This window comes from Salmo salar, chromosome 05 (assembly GCF_965601325.2).
Source record: "Salmo salar chromosome 05, fSalSal1, whole genome shotgun sequence".
NCBI classification, from domain to species: Eukaryota; Metazoa; Chordata; class Actinopteri; order Salmoniformes; family Salmonidae; genus Salmo; species Salmo salar.
This window is the reverse complement of record NC_138295.1, coordinates 39,245,920-39,260,720: the sequence shown is the minus strand read 5'-3', so window position 1 is coordinate 39,260,720 and position 14,801 is coordinate 39,245,920. Positions and strand designations below refer to the sequence as shown.

At 42.6% G+C, this 14,801-nt stretch overlaps 1 protein-coding gene across 1 annotated transcript in view; it reads left to right on the top strand.

Annotated features, from left to right (window-relative positions):
* The first annotated feature begins 7,931 nt into the window (after positions 1-7,931).
* jakmip1 (janus kinase and microtubule interacting protein 1) overlaps positions 7,932-14,801 on the top strand; it is a 47,171-nt gene continuing 40,301 nt past the window's right edge. Inside the window, exon 1 of the mRNA XM_014199943.3 lies at positions 7,932-8,446. The gene's annotated coding sequence lies outside the window, so the exon portion shown is untranslated. The remainder of the gene's footprint in view (positions 8,447-14,801) is intronic.

Genomic DNA, 14,801 nt, shown 5'->3' with positions numbered 1-14,801 from the left:
GAAGGCCCTAAAAATTGTCAAAGACTCCAGCCACCCTAGTCATAGACTGTTCTCTCTGCTACCGCACAGCAAGCGGTACCGGAGCGCCAAGTCTAGTTCCAAGAGGCTTCTAAACAGCTTCTACCCCCAAGCCATAAGACTCCTGAACATCTAATCAAATGGCTACCCAGACTATTTGCATTGCCCCCCCCTCCGCCCCTCTTTTACACCGCTGCTACTCTCTGTTATTATCATCTATGCATAGTCACTTTATTAACTCTACCTACATGTACATATTACCTCAGTTACCTCGGAGACAGGATCAGCTGAGGGCGGAGCTAAATAGCCTGCAGCCGGGGTCATGCTCAGGTCAAGGACCAGCTTTCCCATGACTCCATAGTAACCTCACCACTCAAACAATAGTGAATTGAAGTGTTACTGTGTACTGTGTCCCATTGTAGAATCCTTATGCTCAACAGACAGTGTTCATATTCATTTTGTTTTAGGTTGGCCTCTCTTTTTTTCTCTCACTTTCCTCCTCTCTCGCTCCCTCGCCATTAGTAGGAGCGTAAGGAGTGTTTGGAGTTTGAGCTCCAGGTTCTCAGGGCCTCCAGGGAGAGCCTGGACTGTCAGCTCCCCACCCTCACCATGGAACCATTACTTTTTCACACAGCCAGAGGTAACAAAGGGATGGAGAGAGGAAGGAGAGAGAAAGAGAGGATTGTGTGTATATTTAAAGAGAGAGGGGTAAGGACGCGAGAGGGAAGGGATGATGGAGGGAGACATGAATGACAGAGGGAGAGAGAATGAATGTGGGTGAATGAGAGAGATGGAAAAAGAGAGTCAGAAAGAAGGAATGAGAGGGGGATTCATTTCTTAACAGCAGTTCTATTGAGGTAGTTATAAATTAACCTGATTACTAGATTAGTGCAATGCAGTTAGAGGGGATGAGGGTATTTTCTGCTGTGGCACTTTCCATTCAAACTCTGTTAAACACACCCACATACACATTTTTCCATGTATTGGGTAATAATCTCAAGCCCGAGGTTTAGAATAATTTGCTTCGTATGAGTCCAATCCCTTTCATTGTGCTAATCTCCAGCAGGGTGTTAGGTCTACACCCAGCAAGGCTAGGGAGGGTTCCATTTGCGTGACAGCAATGCTGGAGTTGGCATCAAGTTAATGGCTCATGGTAGAGATCACAGTAGTGTTTAAGTCCAGACAAAAGAGCTCATAGAAGGGTAAGAGAGTCTATCATCCTTTCCTTATCCCTGTCGGGTGGTGACTGATTTAAGACGATAGGACAGGATCAAGCCTCATGTTAGGCAATCACCGTATTGATGTCACCTATTATGCAATTCAGTGGTCAGGGAGGACTGGAGGTGAAGAAAAAGATAAGACTATGATAACAGAAATATGACCTTTTTGTTTATATATATATACAATACCAGTCAAAAGTTTGGGGACACTTACTCATTCTAGGGTTTTCCTTTATTTTTACTACTTTTACTATTCATAGTTTTGAATATATCAAAACTATGAAATAACACAAATGAAATCATGTAGTAACCAAAAAGGTGTTAAACAAATCAAAATATATTTTACATTTGAGATTCTTCAAAGTAGCCATCCTTTGCCTTGATGACAGTTTTGCACACTCTTGGCATTCTCTCAACCAGCTTCATGAGGAATACTTTTCCAACAGTCTTGAAGGAGTTCCCACATATGCTGAGCACTTGTTGGCTGCTTTTCCTTCACGCATACCATCTCAATTGGGTTGAGGTCGGGTGATTGTGGAGGCCAGGTCATCTGATGCAGCACCACCACTCTGCTTCTTGGTCAAATTACACAGCCTGGAGGTGTATTTTACCTTTATTTAACCAGGCAAGTCAGTTCAGAACAAATTCTTACTTTACAATGACTACCTACCATGGCCAAACCCTCCGCTAACCCGGACAACACTGGGCCAATTGTGCACCGCCCTATGGGACTATGATGCAGCCTGGGATCAAACCAGGGTCTGTAGTGACACCTCTAGCACTGAGATGCTGTGCCTTAGACCACTGTGCCACTCGGGAGGTCATTGTCCTGTTGGGGGGAAAAAAATGATAGTCCCACTAAGTGCAAACCAGATGGGATGGCATATCCCTGCAGAATGCTGTGGTAGCCATGCTGGTGCCTTGAATTCCAAATAAATAACTGACATTATCACCAGCAAAGCACCATCACACCTCCTCCTCCATGCTTCACGGTGGGAACCACACATGCGGAGTTCATCCGTTCACCTACTCTGCTTCTCACAAAGACACGGCGGTTGGAACCAAAAATCTAAAATTTAGACATATTTCCAACACTCTAATGTCTATTGCCAATGTTTCTTGGCCCAAGCAAGTCTCTTCTTCTTATTGGTGTCCCTTAGTAGTGGTTTCTTTGCAGGCAATTTGACCATGAAGGCCTGATTCACGCAGTCTTCTCTGAACAGTTGATGTTGAGATGTGTCTGTTACTTGAACTCTGTGAAGCATTTATTTGGGCTGCAATTTCTGAGGTGCAGTTAACTCTAATGAACTTATCAGCAGCAGAGGTAACTGTGGGTCTTCCTTTCCTGTGGCAGTCCTCATGCAAGCCAGTTTCATCATAGCGCTTGATGGTTTTGCGACTGCACTTGAGGAAACTTCATGTCTTAAAGTAATGATGGACTGTCATTTCTCTTTGCTTATTTGAGCTGTTCTTGCCATAATATGGACTTGATCTTTTACCAAATAGGGCTATCTTCTGTATACCACTCCTACCTTGTCACAATACAACTGCTTGGCTCAAACACATTAAGAAGGAAAGAAATTCCACAAATTAACTTTTAACAAGGCAGACCTGTTAATTGAAATGTATTCCAGGTGACTACCTCATGAAGCTGGTTGAGAGAATGCCAAGAGTGTGCAAACCTTTCATCAAGGCAAAGGGTGGATACTTTGAAGAATCTCAAATATAAAATATATTTTGATTTGTTTAACCCTTTTTTGGTTACTACATGATTCCATATGTGTTATTTCATAGTTTTGATGTCTTCACTATTATTCTGACTGGTACTGTAAATATATAAAGTGAGTTATAGTATTTACTGTACTGATCTACCAGTACTGACCTCCTCTAGGTAACGCGCCTCTACAGAAACAGGCTCCAGAAACAGGCTCCAGGAAGAAGGGAACCTCAGGTAACTATAGCAACCAACCAGGGTTTGTGTTAGAGTGGACAGTGACGGAGTAGTTAAATATTTGTATCCATTACCAACATTCTATGGAATGCGCCCCTAGTGTCCACTACCCACCCTTTGAAGTTCCCTTTGTAGGGAAGTGTGCTGTTTTTTCAGAATGGAACAAAGCCTGGGTACCACAGCAGCAGTGGTAATTTGTGACTGAGATGCTGCCTTGATAATGATGGATAGAATTTACATACTGCTTTTCCAAGTGCTCAGAGAGCTTTTATATTATAACAGGACACCCAGCTGAGGCTGTGTGCCAACGTGAGATGTTGCTTGCTGTTAGATCGCCGGTGCGGCGAGCAGCCTCACTTCTCCATATTGATCTGCTTCTATTTTTAGGCTCTGGGAGATGTGATAATGAGGAGGAAGATGAGAATAAAGGATGAAGCCAGGGAAACAGAAGGGCCACACTTTAAACAAGGACCCCAAGGGGCCGTCGGTTGGCAGCTTTTCATGTCTGTTTTTTGTTCTCTTTGTCGATTTGAGTGTTTCTTTGTTTCTGGGACGGTTTTGTTTGTTTTGAGCGATGAGTCAGTTCTTGCAGCCAGGGGTCTTTTGTAAACTGTTGCTACGCACCAGCTATGTTTGTTGCTAGTGAGTGTGTGCTTTGGAGTGTAGCTTCGTTAGCAGCTTTTCTAAAAAACATTATTTCCAGTCAGTGGCAATTTTAGCATGTAAATCTTGGTGGGGCAAACTCCCAAAATGTTTTTTAGATGCATGCCAGCAATGCCACAACACAACACTAAACAGTGCATTAATTGCACTATAATTGTGACAAAAGGTGCCCACAAACTGTTAGGGCCTACATAAAGTTGTCCCAACAGCAGAGCTTTCTTTTCAGCACCATGGTGTGAATCCTTACAACTGCTACACCTGACTGCCAGCAGAGCCTTGTCTGGCAGTGAAACAGTTCATTGAGCCTAATTTTGCCTTTTAAAAAAACATAGCTGATATGGCTGACTTGCTTAAACAAATGTAATCTCTACTGACAATTGAGATGTACTGTACAAACTATGGCATAAGGGAATGATGAGCGGATGAGGCAATCCGTAATTTCAATTAGACATTAATGAGCGAGCTTGGACAGGCGTAGTCAATATAACTATTTGTTCAGCACTTTTGAAATGTACAGCACAGAATTCAGAACCTGGCCCGGCCTTACAGTATTCTCCTTGTATACCAAGTCAGAACCGTAGGATAAGTAAAGGGGGCATATAAACAGACAATGAAAGCTCTTACAATATTTGATGATTACATTTCTCAAAAACAGGCTACAGCCTATGTAACCGATGTGAAATGGCTAGTTAGTTAGCGGTGGTGCGCGCTAATAGCGTTTCAATCGGTGACGTCACTCGCTCTGAGACTTGAAGTAGGGTTTCCCTTGACACCTACATGTGCACCACCACCAAGTCAGAACAGTATGCAAAGTTATGAGGGTGAAAGGGACCAAATTATTAGGGTGAGGCACATGGGCTACTAACAGCTTAGTATACAACATATACTTAGTATAACTTTCTTAGCTACAGTATAAATATCTCCCTGGTATATTACATCATTTATGCAGCAGCATACAATACATTTTTGGACTCACCTTGTTGTGCTGTGCTCACTGGAACAGGAAGGTGGCACGGCGGTCCTTGTGGGCAAATTTTGTCATCAAAGTCTGGCATTCTCTGGATGTATGCTGCTTTCAAGACAACTGTTAACTCTGGGGGGGGAAAAAACAAGGTTGAATCATGACATCAGTGATCTTCAGGTCGGAGCTCTAGAAAGAGGCCCAAGTTCCTGACTTGGAATTCCGAGTTGGATGACCGTTCACAATGTATTTTCCCAGTCGAAGCTAGTTTTTTTCCCCCCAGAGTTCCCAGTTGTCTTCAACTCACTGAAGTCTGAGATTTCCCATTTCCGAGTTTCAGTTGTTTTGAACGCGGCAGAAGTCATGCTGGATTGACAGCATGGTCAATGTATTCAACCTTTTCTGGCCCATGGTGTGTTGCGAGTAAATGTTTATCGTTTTAAGCTTGGAAAAGAGACCCTTAAACCCAGACTTAGACCACACACACTCTCCACTGAATAGCAGGCTAGTGATTGCTTTACAAAGCTTGCAGTTAGCCACTGATTCCTTCCAAACCACTCATTGTTGAATTTGCGATTTCCAACTTGTTGTGTAACGTTTATGGCCGATGAGCACCGATAAGTTTAATCTATAATTTCTCTTCATATGACAAGGATTGTAATGATTTGCCAGTATATTGTCGAATTGATTCATGATGATAACTGCTTGCTAGCTAAGATTTTGAAAGTATGATGTTGACATGATTAGTCCAATCAAAGCTACGGTAGATATAACGTGATTTGACGTAATTTTATCTGTGGCCAATGACCTTGAGCCTTCTTGGATGGGCACTTCTAATGTAAATCTATGGCAGCACCCAAGGGGCTTGAATTTTCGAGCTCTCCCCATAGATTTTGTGGCGTCCCCATGAGTGACAGAACACTGAGCCAATCACGGCGCAACTAGAGAACAAAACCAACCCCTACGCTCTGTATTTTCCACTGGCTGTCCCACCACCACAGAAAGCACTGAACTAGGCTGAAACATCTGCATTTTGGAGCTGCCTTATTCAAGAAAGCAACTCAATATTAGAACGGTGTTCTTAATGTTTTGTACACTCCGTGTACAGAATGTACAGGCTTTGTTAAATGTTTGCCTAGTATGCTAATAAACGCGCTGCAAGGGTTGTTTACTTTCCTACCACTGAAGCAAATATACCCATTCCACCCTGAGCCCACATTTTGTTCCTTGCACTGGCCACACAGCAGCTTTTCATCTAGATATTCTAAGTCTGTGTTATGACGCTAGCTGAGGAAGGTGTAAAAGTGTATTTGTAAAGTAAAGAACAGTACTGGAATGTGTAATGGAACGTTTCCGTTTCCATGGTTCCGTTCTCATACACCGTTCCTCACAGACAGATATGTTTACATTCTGTCCGGTCTTTCAATGGACAGGAACAAATAAATAAATGGCACCCCAACCACTTTCTTTAGCGATATGTAGCCTGTGCAGTGTGTTTGAGTTATGTTCTGTGTGTGTTTTGGCCGCTGCTTTGGGTAAGGATGTGGAACATCAGACTCATGTAGTCTGTGTAATGGAGGGTGAGTCATGCCTACGAAGCCTCATTTACTACACATGAAGCATTACATCACTACTGGCAGGCTGTGACGGTGTGGGACTAGGATCAACATTGGGAAAAGGCGACGTTTCAGAGCCTGTACTGTACTGCCTGAGAACATGGACATGGGGGAGAGAGAGAGGGGTCCAAGGGATGTTTGACGTGTTTGTGCGTAGGAAAGAGGGAGAGAGAGTGGTGGGAAGGGAGGATCACTATAAGTAGCTTCATTTGATGATCTAAATCTCCATATAACTCAAATCTCTCGCAGGTCCCATCTGAGCCCTTCAGACTGTCACTAAAGAAGCGGGTTTGTAATTATTTTAAATTGTTAACGCTCATGAATATATTTAAGCTCATACTGTCACACACATGAATTCTTAAGCTGGTTATGTAAAGTTTAAGACAGAGGCTTGTTTCTACACTCCGCTCCTTTTCAGTACAGCCATAGGAAAATAGAATAGTTATAGCGTCCCTCACCACTATTTCTACACTGAATACAGCCTCAAATGCCCATCCCATTCCACAGCACACAAATAAAGTTTTAAAAAATTGGGAGAGCGATTCATAAAATGATGAAAAGCGACACTCACTATTAGTCAGTCTCTCTCTGCCTGCCCCGCATTCAAACCATCCCTCCAAAGCCCTTCCCCTTCCTTCCGTCTGTTATGCAGCTTTCTCCCTGGCAGCCCAATTCTGATATTTTTCACTAATTGGTCTTATTTACCAATCAGATCAGCTCTGAAAAAGATCTGATGTGACTATTCAAAAGAACAATTAGTGGAAAAAAAGATCAGAATTGGTCTGCCTGTGTAAACGCAGCCTCATTGTGCTGTTCTCAGCATCAGGCCTAGCCTACCAACCACACTCACCCTCCCAACCTCCTATGGCCCTGCAGCGATGGACTACATATGCTGCCACTAACGTGTGCAGTGGAGTCTGTTAGTGGGTGTCTGTGCGTGTGTATGTCTGTGTGTTGAACGCCACTCAGACAGACCACAGCAGTAGGCAGAGAGAGAGAGAGAGACAGGCAGCTGGGCGTGAGTAATGCATCCATCCAAGCCCAGGGAATCTGGGTCACAGTCACACTACTGTGGGACTTCAGGCAGACGCTGTTATTTACTCTCACTAGATACTTATACTGCTGGGTGATGTTCACTAACGCAAATATTCAAACGGGTAGTCTATAGCTGCATTGACTGCCCACTCCTGATTGACATTGGAATGAGCATTCACCAGATGGAGGAGCAAAGAATGGACTAGGGAAGGAAGTGGAACAGTGCCTAAGCTATAACGTTGTTTTTTTTCTCACACATTTCTCACATTAAGTCCACTTCAAAGGGTCAGAGGTTAATTGGGTATCATCGTTATTCAATAGCCTATTATTAGGATAGAGGACTGGTTGTGTGCATTATTAAGCACATCTTAAAGACAAGGGGGATAGCATCATATATGCGTAATTGAACAGCTTATTGCCAGACCACCAGGCGTCCTGCTATGACGGTGCACGCTTCTCCCGCACGCTCTTCCCGTGCGGTGTCATTCCTGAACACGCAGTCAGGTGTCGCGTGTCTTTTGCGTTACCGGCGACGTCCATGATTTTCCCACGTCCACGTAGCGTTGGTTTTTTATCTCCCATTTTATTACCGGGAGAGCTGAGCTGTTGGATGAAATGTTTTGAGAGAAAACTGACGTCGTGTAGGCGTGGTGTGTGCCAGCGTGCAGAGAGAAGCCCACCGCAAAACCGTTAATCCAGTCCGGACACCACGTTTTAGTGGAATTTAGCCTACATTTGGCCAAACTTTACCATCCGCTGCTATTTATAAAGGGATTAATTCATAGCAGACTATTTGAGAGGATAAGTTTGTAACTCGCCTGCTCGATGGAAAAAAGAGAACGCCCAGCACAGCATCTCAAATCGAGGTGAGAGTGCGCTCTATAAACCGACGCCGAGGCACCGCTGCCATAGTGAATGAGAACCAGCAACGTTTAACCAGACCGACAAGAATACCTCTCACTTGATGACTGACACCATTTAAGTAAGTTTATGTTGGCCAGCCAGATAGCTCTGTAGGTGAATTTGTGTGACGTGCGCAAACTGACAGGCAGGCTGTGGCTTCTGCAACGGGCGACATCCTCTGATATCCGGGTAGCGCTGCCAGTCATCACCTAACTCTATACTTCCGTCTTTACATTGTATCTTCTTTACACGGAGTCCGTGTAATATTGTGTCTAGCCGGCTGATGTTACAACATGGCCATGACAGATTGCTGATCTTCAGCTTTTTAGAGCCATCTTGGCCATGCATATGGATGTTGTGGTCTGCGGCAGGGCTGGCCCTAGACATTTGGGGGCCCCTAGGCGAAATTTGGTGGCGGTTAAATAGCTGATGTGCTAGGGACATGTCCATCTCCAATATTACATGACCATCTGACATGTCCATCTCCTCTAGCGTACTGTAATATTGCCTGAATACGGTAATATTGCCTGAAACAGCTGGACGCATGTACATAATTTTTCCAAGTGGACACAACATATGTGTCCCGCTTACATCACTAATGATGGTGATTAGAAGGGGTGATCCGCAGGTGCTTTGGGCACCTAAACCCAGATTTGGCATCAAATGTGACTCTTTGCTAATTGGATCTTTAGGGCAACAGCTGCCTGGACGATTTGCTCTCTTCACTGCCTCTCCTCCAACCCTTAAACTCCTGACCCCAACCTCTGCCCTTTTATCCCTGCCCTTCTAATACATTTGGTATGGAGTCTAATGTATGTCCCACTCCGCCTTGCCTTTCTCACTTTATTTCTCCTTGCTTTCAATGCTGGATCTGTATCCCTCTCCCTTTCTCACCCCTCACCTCTTACCCATCTCACCCCAGCCTTGAGTAGGGTAAGAGTGTTGGAGAAAACAAGAGATGGAGGCAGGTTTAATGAGGTTACTGGATGCTTTATCATGTGTGTGAGGGGATGAGAGGCTGCTACTGCTATAGCTTCTGCTGCTACAAGCGCACGCTGGGGCCAGGGCGATACCGGTATCGCAATTCTCGTTAGTTGCGCGGCAAGGAAACTAAATATGAAGCGGATTTAACTTTAGGAAAATAGCGTGGATGTTGGAAACAAACATCCTTAGGTTGTCATCCAAAGCCACATTTTATTTGTTTTCCAAGCAAAAGCACAAAACCTTTTTACATACAGCAGGTTTTTAAAGAACCGAAGAGTTTGGTCTGCTTCGTGTTTACATTTTGTAGAAAATATTGGCACAGTGGTATCGTCCTGGCCCTGAACACACACACGCTACTATTTAAATCCCACACATTGCTCTATCAAATTCAGCATAGTACCATCATCACATACAGTAAGTAGCAAGCAGTCCTTTTAATAGACTGCAATATTATACTGTTGAGCCCTCCGTCCCCTCTCTTTACACAACACTGCAGCTCCCATCATGACTTGGACTGTTGTGAATATAGAGTTGTTTGTACTCACTAAAAACAAATGGGTTAAAAATAACACAACCATGGTTCATTATAGCACCTACCTCACCTTGGGTTATTTTAACCCAATGCATTGAGTAGATTGTTTTAAAACCCAGCGCATTGGGTTATCTAATCAACTCACAGTTGGGTTAACTATAACCCAATGTCACTGTGATTATTATGATAAATCGTTGTATTGAATCACTTTATTTTAAACACGTTCACATTGATACCCCAAGGCAGTTAACCCTTAACAACAACTGCTCCCTGTGCGCCGATGATGTGGACGTCGATTTAAGGCAGCACCCCCGCACCTCTGATTCAGAGGGGTTGGGTTAAATGAGGAAGACACATTTCGGTTGAATGCATTGTTGTGCAACTGACTAGGTTTCCCCTTTCCCTTCCCTTTCCACTCACCACCCTCCCTTATCAGTGGTGTAAAGTAACTAAGTAAAAATACTTTGAAATACTACTCAAATAGTTTGTTTTCTTCTGTACTTTACTATATATATTTTTGACAACTTTTACTCCAGTACATTCCTGAAGAAAATATGTACTTTTTACTCAAATATGTTTTGACACCCACAAGTACTCATTACATTTCAAATGCTCAGGCAGGACAGCAATATTGGTACAATTCATGCACCTATTAATATAACGTGTTGTCATCCCTACTGCCTCTGCTCTGGTGGACTCACTAAACACAAATAATGTGTTTGTAAATTGTGTTGGAGTGTGACCCTGACTGTTCATAAATAGAAAAACAAGGAAATTGTGCCATCTGGTTTGATGTATAGTGTTTACTTTGACTTTTTACTTTTGCTCAAGTATGACTATTGAGTACTTTTTCCATCATTGTAAATTAGTGCATTTAAAAACACATACTTTTAGACTTTTACGCAAGTATTTTACTGGGTGACTTTTACTTGAGTCATTTTCTGTTAAGGTATCTTTACTTTTACTCAAGTATGACAATTGAGTACTTTTTCCAACACTCCTCCCTATCCCTAATACATAAGATGTAAAATAAGTGTTCAAACAAGACCAATACACAGAGTTTCAAATGTCCAGCAAGTGTCCACTATATGCAATTACATTGAACCTTACACAGGTCTGTGAGCAGTGTAGCTTTTCCCCGAGCTGGCGGACAAATGGTTCTCGGCTCTGCCTTCCAGAGGTAGGCTATTGCTTGTTGACTCCAACCTTAAAAGTAACAACAAAGAAAGTTTAGCAGGTCTGTTAGAAATGCCTTTGTCACACCATTTGGATAAGGGAAGCATTTCTATGCTGTACTGACAGTACAGGTGGACTGCATTGTAGAAATGATCATATTACAGTATGTGTACAAGTTGTGTTAGGGGCGTATCATTTACCCATCCATTTTGTATGACCATGGAGGCAGCATGCCAGGAACCACCTTCAGGTCCACTTCGCAAATGGGTCTATAGGGGAAAATCACATCAAACAAATCTGAAATGAGTAAATGTGCCTATTTTTTGGTTGGCACATGCGCTCTAGCCAACATCTTGCAGATAGTGTGAGTAGGTTAGTTTACATGAGATTATTATGGATTAGAGCGAGAATATTTTGGTCAAGCATCGATCATCATGTCATCAGAATAAGACCCTTGACATCTATTGGGAACGAGCATCAAGTGCATACCGTACACTTTCACCACCCTGTGAAGTTGATCATAACTTATTTCATCTGTAGCATAAAAAACTGCATGGTTTCCTGAGTCGTAGTGGGAGGAGCACACACCATGTCATCGCATGACTCCAAGTTTCCTTCAATTTGATGGTTATTATATCAATATTTGCAACTTAAAGGTGTTTTTACTGCCAGTTCTTCCATAATTAATTTTACCGACACAAAAAGATCCCACCATGTCAAACGAACATTTTGTCGGAATTTATAAAGTTGGACCCGAAACGACCTGTTTCCGTCACAGCTGCCGTGATATTTGTTTCTACGGTATAACTTTACTCGTATTAAAAACTGTGAATGGAAACGTGGTTAATGTCCAAGAGTGAAGAGATGTGTCAAAAACGTCTATTATTATTATTATAGTTCTTGTATATTTGTCACATTATCTTACCATTAGAAGGGTTTCAGCATCCTCTGCCTGGTCACTTTTCCTCCTTTCCCCCCCTATGGAAGACATTGATACATGTCCAATGACCCTCCGTCACGCGTAGTCACAAGTCAGTCAGTCAGTCAGACTAAGCCAGGTCCAATCCTGGGCCTGGAGGCTGGCCAGACCTGTTCTGTAAGTCCACAACCTGCTCTCTCTCCCTCCCTCCTTGCTGCAGCTTTTATCACAGCACAGCCTGCTGAGTCCGTTTGTGTGTGAGAATCCTGCAGTGAATGAATGTACAGTATGTGAGGAGTGTGCCCCTCTCTGTGTGTGTGTGTGTGTGTGTGTCTCCCATCCTTTCAGTGGTGGAAAAAGTACCCAATTGTCATACTTGAGTAAAAGTAAAGAGATCTTTTAAAATAGAAAATGACTCAAGTAAAAGTGAAAGTCACCCAGTAAAATACTACTTGAGTAAAAGTCTCAAAGTATTTGGTTTTGAATATACTTAAGTATAAAAAGTAAATGTAATTGCTCAAATATACTTAAGTATCAAAAGTAAAAGTATAAATCGTTTCAAATTCCTAATATTAAGCAAACCAGAAGGCACCATTTTCATGTTTAAAAAAAATGTACAGATAGCCAGGGGCACGCTCCAACACTCAGACATAATTTACAAACGAAACATGTGTTTAGTGAGTGCCAGATCAGAGGTTTTTCCTGTCCTGCTAAGCATTCAAAATGTTCCGAGTACTTTTGGCTGTCAGGGAAAACTGATGGAGTAAAAAGTACATAATTGTCTTTTGGAATGTAGTGAAGTAAAATTACTCAAATATAAATAGTACAGTACAGATACCCCAAAAACGACTTAAGTAGTACTGTTAAGTATTTTTACTTAATTACTTTACACCACTGATCCCTTTTTTATAGGTACATTTTAAATCCAGTCAGTGCGTAGTTATTGGGTGTTCTGTCTCACTTCAGTCACTTTGGCTATGTTAATATTTAACCCAGCCGTGTATGTTCAAGCGTGTGTGTGGGCTCTGTTGTGCAGACTGGCCTAAAGGTGGTCCATCTGTGTTTGGCTAATGAGCTCTGGACCAGTCTAAAGGAATCTGCTTTTATTGCCACGCTACTTTTGCACTGTTAAGCTGGTACTGCTGCCATATCTGTTCTCTGGCAATGACACCTTTACTACAACGCAGTACAGTACACTGTCAATCATAATGGTACATTGTATGGTACCACAACAAAAGCTCCCTCAGTACAATGTAGTGTGTGAAACACAGTAAAGTCCTCAGGGACAGGAAACTCCGGAAGGAGGATGTGTTTGCAATAATAATACATTTTTTGGCTTAGGTTCAGGTTGGTCATCTGGCTGTTCTGAAGGGATTTTTTTAACATATCACCTTAGGCTGCTAATGTATTGTACTGTATGGTGGTGAGTGTCAGTGCTTTGGTTGTTGGTGAGAGACTGTTTGGATAGCGATTCTGCTGTTTGGTAGTATTGGGTATTGGTTCTATCTGTTCCTAGTGTTTGCAGTATTGCTACTGAGTGAATTTTCAGGGGAGTTTTAAAGTGGAAGTCTGCCTCTCTTAGTTGGTTGGTTATGAATCTCCTCAGAAGCATTTCCTCACCATATCCCATTCTCCTGCTCTGTTGTATTAAGATCTTTGTTGTTTTTGTTAAGCAGATTGTCTCAGTGCCACATTTGACTAGCTAGGCCTCTGAGGAGCGGGTTCGTCCTTCACTCTGTTTCCCTTTCATACGACTTGACTGTTCAAGCATGGAACTTTGAGCAATATTTCCCTATAGAGAGTGTATACACTTCATTCGGTGTATGAATTGCTTGTGCAGTCAAATATTTGGACACACCTACTCATTCAAGGGTTTCTTCTTTGTTTTTACTATTTTCTACACTGTAGAATAATAGTGAAGACATCAAAACTATGGAATCACTTAGTAACCCCCAAAAACATTCTCTCAACCAGCTTCATGAGGTAGTCACCTGGAATGCATTTCAATTAACTGGTGTGCGTTGTTAAAAGTACATTTGTGGAATTTCTTTCCTTCTTAATGTGTTTGAGCCAGTCAGTTGTGTTGTGACAAGGTAGGGGTGGTATACAGAAGATGGTCTTTTACCAAATAGGGCTAAGCCTAAATTATGGCAAGAACAGCTCAAATAAGCAAAGAGAAACGACAGTCCATCATTACTTTATCTGCAGTTGCAAAAACCATCAAGCGGTATGATGAAACCGGCTCTTATGAGGACCGCCACAGGAAAGGAAGACCCAGAGTTACCTCTGCTGCAGAGGATAAGTTTATTAGAGTTAACTGCACCTCAGATTGCAGTCCAAATAAATGCTTCACAGAGTTGAAGTAACAGACACATCTCAACATCAACTGTTCAGAGGAGACTGCGTGAATCAGGTCTTCATGGTCGAATTGCTGTAAAGAAACCACTACTAAAGGACACCAAATAATAAGAAGAGACTTGCTTGGGCCAAGAAACATGAACAATGGTCAATAGACCGTTGGAAACCTGTTCTTTGGTCTGATGAGTCCAAATTTGCGATTTAAAAAAAACATTTATTTTTATTTATTTTTGTTCCAACCGCCGTGTCTTTTATGAGACGCAGAGTAGGTGAACGGATGATCTCTGCATGTGTGGTTCCCACTGTGAAGCATGGAGGAGGAGGTGTGATGGTGTGGGGGTGCTTTGCTGGTGACCCTGTCTGATTTATTACAAATTCAAGGCACCTTTTAATCAGCATGGCTAACACAGCATTCTGCAGCGATACACCGTCCCATCTGGTTTGCGCTTAGTCCCACTATCATTT